We start from the raw sequence: 13,282 nt of genomic DNA, 5'->3' as shown, positions 1-13,282 counted from the left end.
GACTTTTTAACGAGGAGATCGGATCGCATTCACTCCTCGAAGTTGGGAACCACATAAAACCAACTTCAGCCGACTACACTGCGCCAACACCAAACATGGCCCCCGTTCTGTCCCTTGCGGGATATAAGCAGTTCACCTTGCGGTTGGGCTTTGCTGGAAAAACTCTTCGAGTATCCGGGCTCAGCGGGTATCCCCGACTCAAGCCGCAGGATTCACTCCCACGTCACTCCACTGCTGTCTCTTTCGGCTGGAAGTCCGATAGCTGAAATGAGAGCACAAAAAGCATGCATACATACAAAAATCTGCGATAGTACAAACAGACTTAGTGAAGGATAAAGCGAATATTGATATATATGATTCCACAGAACAGTATGATAGTTTCACAGTTCCAAGAAACGGAAGGGACCGAATGTGACGACAGTCGTCCATCAGTTTTCAATGCCGTTCAAATGGGATCATACAAAACATCAAAGTCTCTGTCAGTTTTTTCCCGACGAGTCAGGCAGTGGAAATTCGCATACACAAAAGCAATGTCCATGCAAAACATCAATATCCTAATCAATCAAAAAGTTTTAAGATAAAGCTATAGGAATTTATACAAGTCCAATGAAACCGACAAATGCAGGATTTATACAACAACTTTCAATTAGGGGTATGAATAAGACACACAGCTTTATATGGCAAAAACAATATGAAGCAATCAGTGCCGTTTTAACGCATGGACCCACCCGGGCACGGCCCGGGGGCCTCAAGAGAAGAGGGGCCTCAGAAAAATGAGAAGTAGTTGAATTTTTCGAGAATTTGCCAGGGAGCGCCTCAGAAAAATCACTTGGCCCGGGGGCCCGTAATGCTCTTAAGACGGCTCTGGAAGCAATACGCAATAGATAGAAAAGTATATAGGCATTTCAATGGAAATTCTTACGAAACACACACATCATTGTTCAAATATTATTGTGAAAATGATGACAATGGGAACACAACGGACTTCATTGTTCATGTTTATGACGCTTTTTAGGGTTCATAGTCCGAGTCAGAGCAGAAGTCTTGCATCTTTAGTTGATCTATGAAACGATTTCGTTTATATATTTACACTTTATTTATAACGGATAATCCGTTGTGGATTACACAATACAAACGGGAATGCTGGTAGAGGGAAATGTGGCCCCGTGCACGGTGAGACACAGACACGCGCGCCGGTGAGTAGGACAATATCAACCATAAACACTGAGCTATAAGTAAAGCTTTACTTACAGCTCAGTGACCATAAACAACCAGAGCCAGACGCCTTTGACTCCCGATTTCTGTTGTGATGCCACCAGCAGAAAATAGAATAATAATTATACAAGCTGGGAAGATACGACAGCGTTATCGTGCGGGCAGTACTACACATCTCATTCCGGTTTTGTGCACCATTCGGTCTAGGTTTTCTATGTAATTAATTAATTTATTGATCTTTCGATGGAATTCTTGGTTCCCAAGAAGATGCAATTTCCACTGCTATACATTGACAGGTGGACACAAGAGACGTGATAGGCTTTTGTAAGAGGACGTGACGTGGCGTGGCGTAGTGTAATACTGCGCCTTCCTCACCACACCTACATTTGTCCGTTCTTCGATGGAATCTAGCCAAATACATTAAGAAGGCAATGGACCGTGTTCTGAGAAGAAGAGAAACATTTCTCTGGTCCATCTCCTTAATTTGGCCTTGACTGTAGGAATGAGAGCGAAGATTTTACATCCTGTTTTTCTCTCATTAGACCACCTGTATTGCCATTTGTCCATCATTTCGTTCTTCAGGATTCCCGTAGCCCAAGATTTGGGAAGAAATAATGAAAAGTCTGAAGATTCTCTTTCTGTTGCACATTTTGCCATGATGTCAGCCTCCTCATTTCCCCGTGTACCAGTGTGCGCTTTTATCTATGCCAGACTAATATTCGGGCTGGCACACAGGGAGGATATGACCTGTCTTGCGACCAGATGTCTTGAGAGGGGATCCTTGACCGCGTGTAGGGATGAGAGAGAGTCTGAAAATATGTAGTAGTTTTTCTGCCGAGCTCCATTGCTTTCCTGCATGCCATGTAAATGGCAAATAGTTCCGATTGGAAAACTGTATTGTTATTATGAAGTTTACACGACCATCGGAACAAAATGTCATTTGCCTTGTAGATAACAAATGCAGCGGCCGCACCATTTCCCGTCTTGGAGCTGTCAGCGTAGATTGAAATTTCATCATCAACTGAGGCTATTCTGTCTTCTGATGAAATTGTGGAAATTTGTGCGTCAGTTGGAGAAATTGCTGGATCTTCTGTCCAACCAGTTACATTATTGTGGAGTTGAAGATGTCTTACAAATGTGCCGTTTTGAAGCTGGATGTTGTTCTTATTCCTACACAGACCTTTTTTGGCCTCGAACTCATCAAATAGCCTCAGTGGAGGGAGCCCCGTCACTACCAGGAGCGCATTTGTAGGAGATGTTGAGTACGCCTTCAAAATGTACAGGAGACAACCTCTTTAGATGAAATCAATCCGGCGACCCTGTTCTTCAGTGAGGTGAGCTCCCGCCATATCAAACCCGTTCAACCGAACCCAACTGGTGAACGACACTCGCAATACCCTCCTCCTGCACCCACGCATACGCCTTTCATGGATTAAAGCCCACCAAGGATTTAAAGGCAACGAGGAGGCCGACACCCTAGCAAAAAGCGCCACGACAGCCACTTCTGCCATCACTCTCCCGCTGCCAGCTTCGCACGCGAAGTCACATTTTGCTTCGCTGGTCCTCCGCAGGTGGCAACTCATATGGAATGCGGAGGAGACTTCCACCAACGTTAACCTCATTGTCCCAACGGTCTCACGTGGTCGGGAGGTGTGGTCAAGGACGAAAATCATCTTTTACACGGAACATGGTCCCTTCCCGACGTACTTGAAGAGGTTTAAGGCCTCGAATAACCACTTCTGCGCCTGCGGGGGAATCGGCGATCTCCATCACTACGTTTCCATATGTACCCTTACGGAATCGTACCACTCCTTCTTCTTGGGAGACTGGAGCGTGCACCAATATGCATGGAAACGACGTATGATGCGCAGCCCCTTCAACTACAACAAAATTGCTGCACTAATTAACTTCTTGGAAGCTTTTTCGCACCTTCTACGTCAAGATACCATGTCTGACCCCCCGTCTAGCGACTCTGACAGCGGAAATACGGATGATCTTGACCCGCCAGTTACCAGATCACGCTCCACCGGTCAACATTTTATGCTGGTGTAATCCGAAACCCCTCAACGAGATGCGATACGACCAACTCACCCACTCACCACACCCAGGGCTTGTGTAAGCTCCTGATGTCGACGCCGTAACTATAGGATCACATGTGTATTATCGTGTGTATATAGTGTGTATTATAGGATCTCCTGTACATTTTGTATATTTGTATACTGTTCTTTCTTGCACTATTTTTTTTTTTTTCATCATTTTGGAAATCTGCACAGCACGGGCACTCTGCTTCGCTCAATCTTTTTTTTTTTTTTTTTCTTTCTGTAACCGTCGTAGAGGGACGGCGCGGTGTCCCCCCTTGGTAAAACTTGGCTCTCCAGCTTCCTGGATGGGAGCGCTCTCTAGCAACGGCTAGATGGGAGCCATCACTCTCTGGCAGACGGCCAGCAGAGATGCTCCCCGGCGCAGACGGCCCGGGTGGGAGCCTAGGTCTGGACACCAAGCTCCCTCGAAAGCGGACGCGCTGCTCTGTCACCTTTCCTTTTCTCACATATATCTATCCAAGAATCTTGGACTCGTGATGGGACAGTATTGTCTTCCACGGTTGTGTCCATTCTGTATGGCTCTTGCAGTCAGATTTTCTTTTACTCAATAAACGGTCTCCGGCGCGTCTCCAATACGTTAGAGGTTCTCACGAATATTAACGTGGAGGCGCGTCTGGTCTTTCTGCAGTGAGGTGAGCTCCCCAGATGACTGCTGCATACAAGATGATTCTTTGGACAACCGCGCGCGCGCGCGAGGTACAGAGTTCTTCTCATTTGCATATTAATGCCCCAGTTCTTGCCTGCCGAACACCAAAGTTTTGGTAGAAGAGCATTAATTTTGTTCGATATTTCTGCTATGTGGCCGTACTAGTTGAGTTGATCGTCAAAAATAATTCCAAGAATTTTTACCTGGGAATTTTTCTTTATGAATTTATATCCAATCTTAATTGATGGAGGTCGTTTTGACGAGATCCAGAGGAAGGATGTTTTTTTGTTGCTATTTTCAGATCCCTTTGTTGGAGCCAGGTGTTGATGGAATACACACTGCGCCACCGGTGTGGTTGGAACCTGGGTCTTCGAGGTGCGAGTACATAACCACACGACCACACAGCGGAAATCATAGGGTCCCGTTGTTTCATCGAATTGTTTCAGAGATTTTAATGGTCCTCGGGTTCAGAAAAGGTAAGAAATGCTACTACCACTAATGCCGACAACAACCCAGACCAATCGTTTGGGTGATTTAGTGCCTGTTACCCTCGAAGGGGTGGGTTGAAGCGGAAATTTTGCAACACCCATCTCCCGGCCGCCACAAGAGCGGCCCGGCACTAGGCCATATCCCTAGGGCGGAAGCAAGGGAACTGACCACAAGCCCTCTCACATCCTACGCAGCGCCCGTCCCCATCCACCATCACACTCGGGCCCCAAGACGAAACTCGAAGGGGCAAGTTATACGAATGGCAAACGCTGTTATGGCAGAAATGCCCCGTTGCGGACGGACGGGGCTATAATGTGTGTGCAGCAATTTAGCTGCTGCGCAGCAATTGGCCCACCATTCATGGTTCAGCATAAATGTACATTCGCTTCGTGAGCAATTCCTTGTGCGGATAGGCTCATAGGACACTTCCACGCAATAGGTATCTTGTGGCACAGCTCTCACATGTAGGGTCCATAATAAGATAGTTTCGGTTTCAGTACAACACAGGATGGTTATGTTCTTTAATGAGGCCAAATGAGCATTGAAAAAGAGAAGGCAGACTTTCACGGCCGGAGTTTATAAGTTCATACCTTTCGGGCTGTTATGCTGCGTTCCAGGTTTCTTTGAAGCAGACGTTTTAGTCCACTACTGCGGTAGACATCTTCAGTACAGTTATCGATAAGCAAGGAGACGAAACTATCTCCTTGGATGATCATGAAGTCGAGCAAGTGACTTGCTGATATTGGTGGGACGTGACGGCTTCTGATTGAGTGGCTGAGGATTCGAGTCTTGAAATTTGAATGGGGGATCGAAATTCGGAAGAGTTGATTTCCTAACCGCCCTGATCTTGGTTTTCTCGACTGTCGGGTACCATGTTTATAGACCTTCCTGGTCAGTTCGTATACCGACTGTCGACCCTTGAGGGCTGGGCTCGGTTAAAAATTCAATTCTGGTCTGGCTGGCTGGATGTCGTGCTCAAGTGCAGCCCTTCTTCATTCGTGTTGAAATTATCTTTGTGTTTAATGATCTCTATAGCTTCGCGGTTCCGTCGGGAGTACAGATGTGTATCTGAAAAGAGGATATCCATGTCTTTGAAGTGGATGTCATGACCCTTAAGGAAGGCTGGATCAGCGATAGCAGATTTTTCTGTTTTCCCATGCGACAGTGGCATTAATGTTGGGTTTTTTCGAGCGCAAAGTGGTGCCGATGCAGACAGATCCCGCATGTCATAGATCCCGCATCGTTTACAGGATTGCCTGTTCACGTGGAAGTACAGCTCATCTCCTGTATGTAAAAAATGTCACTTGACCGAATCGTTCCATACTTCGGAAACACAACGTATCCACAATCTACAAATCCACTCCAACAATAGGTACCCTTCTTCGATCGGCTAAAGACCCTCGAGACCATTTGTCATCGGTGGGACTTTATAGGATTCTTTGTTTATGTGGATCTGTCTATATCGGCACCACTTTGAGCTCGATAAAAACTCGCCTTACAGAACATCAATGCCACTGTCGCATGGGGCAAACAGAAAAATCTCCTTTCGCTGATCATGTCGTCCTTAAGGGTCATGATATCCACTTCAAAGACATGGATATCCTCTCTTTTCAGAAACATATTTCTACTCCCGACTGAACCGCGAAGCCATAGAGATTGTTAAACACAAAGATAATTCCAACACGAAGGAAGAAGCGCTGCACTTGAGCACGACATGGTAGCCAACAATCGAGGAAACCAAGATCAGGGCGGTTAAAAAATCAACTCTTCCGAATTCCGATCCCCCATTCAAATCTGAAGTCTCAGATCCTCAGCCACCCAATCGAAAGCCGCTACGTCCCACCAACATCAACATGTTGCGGACGACTTGCTCGACATCACAACGATGAAGTTGATCCTTCCGCGTCTCCAGCACAAGTGTCAGGGAATAAAGGTAAAGGAGACGGAACGGTCTCCTTTTTTTGTCGAAAATTGCAGCAAATGTCTACCGCAGCAATGGACAAAACATCTGTTTCAAAGAAGCCTGGAACATGGCAAAACAACCCGAAAGGTATGAACTTTATTACACATGAGCTTTGTTTCAATTATTGAGGAACCCGTAGGTGCACCCTCTATGTACTCTGCTGGTCTCATTCGGTATTTTATCTATTCTTTGTACTTGTTGGCCGATCCATGTTGGGCCTTTAGGTGGCTCTGCATGGTTCACACTCTATTAGCTCAGCACTTGCCGGCCGACGCTGGACCTGGCCAAAGGGACTTCCATGGGGGACACAAAATTTTGTCCTCAGCGGACTCTGCTTGTTTCGTTCAATAGCTTGTTTGATTTTACCCTTGATCAGCTTCGCGTACGCACTAAAAATAGATTTGCGTATAAGCGTGCAATCTAAATTCGCCAACACTTGTACCTATACAATGAGCATTTTAAGTGTAGTTTTCCAAAATTCCATGTGCATTATTACAATGTTTACTGATACATACAGAGTGATTCAAAACTCAACGTACAAACTTTTAGGGGAGGTAGAAAACACAAAAACAAAACAGAATCACATAGGAATGTATGACAGGAAACCCCCAACCTAATCAGCTGGAAGATAAACAAAGATGCAGAAATGACAAGCCAATAATAGGTGGAAAAACGTATAGTGCAAAAATTCACAATATTGCGCACATGTTGACTTAAAATACTTTATTATAAAGACTCTCTGGGGTTATAAAATCCTCAACGATATTCAAGTGGAAGACGTGGAGGTCCTAAATCTTCTAAAAAATGTATGTGCAAGAAAAGCACACAGGACCAGATGATATCTATCCCAGGGTCCTCAGGGAATATGCTAATGAATTGTTGGTGCCAGTCGCACAGATATACAGACGTAGTGTTGCTGAATGTATCGTCCCACGGGATTGGAAACAACTAATGTTGTTCCAATATTTAAGAAGGGTAGTAGAGAAGCTGCGTCCAATTATCGTCCAGTTAGTTCGACGAGCTTCCTCTCGAAAATTTTGGAAATTATTATCAAAAAGGTAGTTGGCGAAGTGGGTAGACGAGAATAATGTATTGTCGGATAATCAGCATTCAGGAAGGAGAAGTTATGTGTGACTAACCTCCTTTACTTCTATGAACACGTGACGAGGGCTTTGGTAAGGGCAAAAAATGTAGATGTTGTTTACCTTGATTTCCAGAAGGCATTCGATCGTGTCCAACATGTTAAACTCTTGAAGCGTTTACACGAGATTGGAATTGGGGGCAACTTGCTGAATTGGATAGAAGAATCGTGGTTAAGAGATAGGTCACAACGAGTTATGGTGAACGGGGAATTCTCCGGGGTTGGACAGACGACACAACCTTGGCCCCATACTTTTTTCATTTTTTATCGATAAACTCGATCAGGGTATCGATGGGATTGTTAACAAATTCGCGTTAGATGACGTGAAGCTAATGGGGGTAATCGGGAATCAAAGCGATAGGGAGTTGCTCCAGACCAACTCAAACAGGATTGCAGAATGGGCAAATGAATGGAGCATGACGTTTAGCGTTAACAAGTGCATGGTCGCTCAGTTTGGTTCGAACAATCCACGGTTCTCTTACGAGTTGAATGATGCCACTATCGCGGATGCAACTAGGGTCACTGATTTGGGAATTATCATTGACAAGTGACTTAGGTTTTCTGAACATTTTTAAGCGGTGGTCGAAAAATCGAATAGAATGCTTGGTCTCATTTTCAAAAGGTCTCTTCACGTTCTCCTAAAGTCATTCTTCCGCTTTTCCGAGGTTTAGTTCGTCCTGGACTGGAGTATGCTGTAAGGTTTTGGAGACCATGCCTGCAGAGTAGGATGACGATACGTCCGTATTTCCCGGGACAGTCCCGGTATTTTCTGTTTTTTGGTCGTCCCGACTTTTTGGCAAAAGTGACCCGGTTTTTCTCGTATTTTACACGAAGCCTATTTGAATTTTTATTCTTTATTGTAAGTCAAAGATTGACATTACTTTTCAACTCATAAATTATTTTATGATAATTACAACTACTGTATATATGAGAATATATTAATCTCCCACATTTGCCTTGGTTAACGTTTTTTTTTCGTGGAATATATTTTAATTCAATGCAATTTGCAATAATGCATCATTTTCCGCCATTGTGATTTTTCCGCAATTTCAACAATATTTGGCAACTTTGTTCGGTTTTGGCAATAATTGGCGATGTCCCGTATTTTCCCGTATTTGGAATCCCAATGTCCCGTATTTATCTCGAGGAAATATGGTCAGCTTTCCGCAGAGGGACATAGACTTGGTTGAAGGGATGCAGAGAATAGCTACGCGTGTCCTTATTGGCACACGCGGATTGAGTTATGCAAACACCAAATATAGCCCCGCTCTGTCCCTTGTGGGATATAAGCAGGCTACCTTGTGGCTGGGCCATGCTGGAAAAATGATTGAGTTATGAAGAAAGACTTCATTTTTTGAATATGTTTACATTGGATGAGCGCAGGTGTCGGGGAGATATGATCGAAGAGTTCAAAATTTTCAACGGGGTGGATAGGATGGACCATTAATTATTAGTACACCGTCAATCGACTGCTTTTACAAGTGGACATCAGTATAGATCGGTATGGGGTAATTCTAAGTTATGGTGTCACGGGGAACTCTTCTCTATAGGGTTGTTAATAAATGGAATAGCTTACCCCCGGAGGTAGTAAATTGTAACACTATTGAAACGTTTAAAAAGAAATACGATAAACATGTTGGGGTAAATCGAGAAGCTATCCATACTTAGAATTAGACAACCATAAGTATTCTTTATGAGCATTGAATAATATTTCATCATGTATAAGTGTATATATATTGTTTGTGATTGCATTTTTAATATTGGGTTTTTTCTCTTCCTTTCAAACCGAGCACAACTCAGGTCTATCACCCTTTATGGGCGATTTACTACCTAGTGAGTTGTGTCGGAAGTGTAACTGTGTGTGTACCTAACAGTCTGAATGCATATATAGTGTTGTGTTTGATTTTTCAGTGCTGCCATCCATATTTCAGAAGTGAAGTGTTATGATTGAATTACATTTGTGCTGTTTGAAGGTCTGTTGCTTTCTGTGGCGAGACTGTTCAACGGGGAGATCGGTTCGCATTCGCGCCTTGAAGTTGGGAACCACAGAAAACCAACTTCAGCCGACCACCACTGTGGTGACGGTGGGGTCTGAACCTGGGTCTTCACGTTGCGAGTCCGTCACTATGACCACTCGACCACCATAGCGGCCACCACATTTAATTGGGTTGCTGTATTTTTGAAATACATGACATCCATATTTATTATGGGCATCTTTCTCATCCACCTCGTTGGGCATTTTGCCTGTTGTGGCGTTGTATTTGTATTGTATTGCATATATTTAACACTATTAAAAAATTACTGTTAATTAGACTTAACTATTTACATAGCAGTCGAGAAAGAACACATCTGAACATTTAGAAGTCTCGACTCTCTCTGCTCGCCAATAATACACAGATATATATATTCATATAAATATATATTCCCATCATTCAGCGACAATCGTAGATGGCTAACGCCATCTGCTGGCTGTTGCTATGTAATAGTATCGTTACAAACTCTTTATTTAGCGATACTTTACACGAGAACAATTCGTGTACACGTTAAGTTTCACAACAAGTGCTACTACTAAACCATACATGCACCTCGTCCATATTCCACTACGGAACTTCTAACGAATTGGTGCATGTTGGAATGTCCGTGTTGTGAACCTAATGCGAGGCTTGTTTCTGTGCAATGCTTTTGTAGTGCTGACATCTGCCTCCTATTTTTCGAACTATGAGTGAAGTGTAATGATTGAAGATTTTACTGTTGTAGGTCTGTTGCTCTCTGTGGCGAGACTTTTTAATGGGAAGATCGGCTTGCATTCGCACCTCGAAGATGGGAACCGCAGCCACAACAAGTGCTCAAAATTCTTGCCGTCCTCAGTTATTCACGCTTCACAACTGCGACGTAATGATTGTCGAACCCTTTCAAAAATACCTGGCATTTCGCGTACTTTTGTAGCTGCGACGGAGATTCTTGCGACGTGGATGGTAAGAACTTTGAGTATTGAGAAGACACCAACGAATAAGGCAAATACACAAAAAATAATAAAAGTCCTAATGCATTTCAACACCAATGGGTGCCGTCTTCAGAGGAAAAATTTAACCACTAGTCTCGCTGACCGAGTTTCCCATCCGCAAATGTCCAATCAGGACGCTGCATTAGTATCTCACGCAGGCTCACAGCTTCATTCTAACCACGACGTTTGAAGTGAACAGACGTACTTCTTCCGCTGAGCAACCGAGCGTGAAGATTTGGTATTCAACTCAAGTGGGAAACTCGGTCAGCGAGACTAGTGGTTAAATTTTTCCTCTGAAGACGGCACCCATTGGTGTTAAAATGCATTAGGACTTTTATTATTTTTTGTGTATTTGCCTTATTCGTTGATTCGTTGGTGTCTTCTCAATATTCTTGGGCAAAGTGGATCAACTCTTCTAAGAACTTTGAGCACTTGTTGTGAAACTTAATGTGTACACGAACTGTCCTCATGTAAAGTATCGCTAAATAAAGAGTTTTTTCCACCCATTATTGCAGGCCATTTCTGCATCTTCGTTTACCCTCCAGCTGATCAGGTTGGGGTTTCCGATCATGCATTCCTATATGATTCTGTTTTGTGCTTTCTACTTCCCCTAAAACTTTGTACGTTGAATTTTGAATCACCCTGTATACAACATTTATACGTGTGAAATTGATTTTCTATCTGTCTGTGTGTGTTCTCTATACAAATCTGCAATTTTATACCGATCGTCGCCAAATTTTGTGTATATATAAAACAGGACCCGATTGAACGATGGACTACTTTAAAAGTTCGCCCGAGTTCGGGAAATGCCTAAAATGGGCTAAAAAACTGTCGGACAACAATGGTTTCTGGACCTCAACAATGGCTTTCTTAATGCTTACTTTGGTTACCGTGATTCCCTAGCAATGCGTTTCAGGCATGCATTTTTATGCCTTTAAAATGGTTTGTCACTTCTCTAATCCTGCTAGTGTGTATATATATATAACGCAACTGAAGAGCCAAAAAAATGGTACACCTGCCTAATATCGTGTAGGGCCTCCGCGAGCCCACAGAAGTGCCGCAACACGACGTGGCATGGACTCGACTAATGTCTGAAGTAGTGCTGGAGGTAATTGACACCATGAATCCTGCAGGGCTGTCCATAAATCCGTAAGAGTAAGAGGGGGGTGGAGATCTCTTCTGAACAGCACGTTGCAAGGCATCCCAGATATGTTCAATAATGTTCATGTCTGGGGATTTAGGTGGCCAGCGGAAGTGTCTAAAGTCAGAAGGGAGGAGCCACTGTTCCTGGAGCCACTTTGTAGGAATTCTGGACGTGTGGGGTGTCACGTTGTCCTGCTGAAATTGTCCAAGTCCGTCGGAATGCACAATGGCCACGAATGGGTGCAGGTGATCAAACAGGATGCTTACGTACCTGTCAGAGTCGTATCTAGACGTATCAGGGGTCCCATATCACGCCAACTGCACACACCATCACAGAGCCTCCACCAGCTTGAACAGTCCCCTGTAGACATGTAGGGTCCATGGATTCATGAGGTTGTCTCCATACCCGTACACGTCCATCAGCTCGAAGCAATTGGAACCGAGACTCGTCAGACCAGGCAACGTGTTTCCAGTCCTCAACAGTCCAATGTCGGTGTTGTCGGGCCAAGGCGAGGCGTAAAGCTTTGTGTCGTGCAGTCATCAAGGGTACACGAATGGGCCTTTGGCTCCGAAAGACCATATCGATGATGTTTCGTTGAATGGTTCGCACGCTGACACTTGTTGATGGCCCAGCATTGAAATCTGCAGCAATTTGCCGAAGGGTTGCACGTCTGTCACGTTTAATGATTCTTGTCAGTCGTCGTTGGTCCCGTTCTTGCATGATCTTTTTCCGGCAGCAGCGATGTCGTAGATTTAATTTTTTACCGGATTCCCGATATTCACGGTACACTCGTGAAATGGTCGTACGTGAAAATCCAAATTTCATCGCTACCTCGGAGATGTTATGTCTCATCTCTCGTTGGCCAACTATAACACCACGTTCAAACTCACTTAAATCTCGATAACCTGCCATTGTAGCAGCAGTAGCCGATCTAACAACTATGCCAGACACTTGTTGTGATATATATAGGCGTTGCCGACCGCAGCGCCGTACTCTGATTGGTTCCATATCTCTTTATTTGCATACGCATGCCTGTACCAGTTTTTTTGGCTCTTCAGTTTATATATAACAGTTTGTATTCCTTTATAATGGTCAATCCTCCCAGTAATTGAAGAAAACCCGGGCAAACACCGGGTATTATAGCTAGTATACAATATTAATACAAAAACTTGCGTCTACACAAATGTGTGTGTGTGTGTATAGCGGAGTATATTCACAAAAAGGTATTTAAGAGTACAAATTTGCTCAATCAATTGCCCAGTACAAATAGGCATATGTATATTCATTATATTCATATTGTTCCCTTACCAAAGTTATGTACAATATCGTAATATTTTCTATGCAGCATGTGCGTATTACAAGTTTGTTCTCATTCAGTTACACGTACAATTAGACGTGTGCATATTCATATACAATTGAGTTGTGTGAATATATTTACAAAGATGGCATGCGCAATATACGAATTTTCTTGCTCAGTTGCACTACGAGAAACGCTGCTCTAACTAAATTCCTAATCGAATCGATACATTTTATCTTTGTGGAGCCTCCTGTTTCGAACAACCTTTGGCCTCCTCCGCC

This window comes from Pholcus phalangioides, unplaced genomic scaffold, assembly GCF_987345545.1.
Source record: "Pholcus phalangioides strain wild (caught in Gottingen) unplaced genomic scaffold, Ppha-v1.0 ptg000009l_1, whole genome shotgun sequence".
NCBI lineage: Eukaryota > Metazoa > Arthropoda > Arachnida > Araneae > Pholcidae > Pholcus > Pholcus phalangioides.
Note: the sequence above shows the minus strand (reverse complement) of the source record.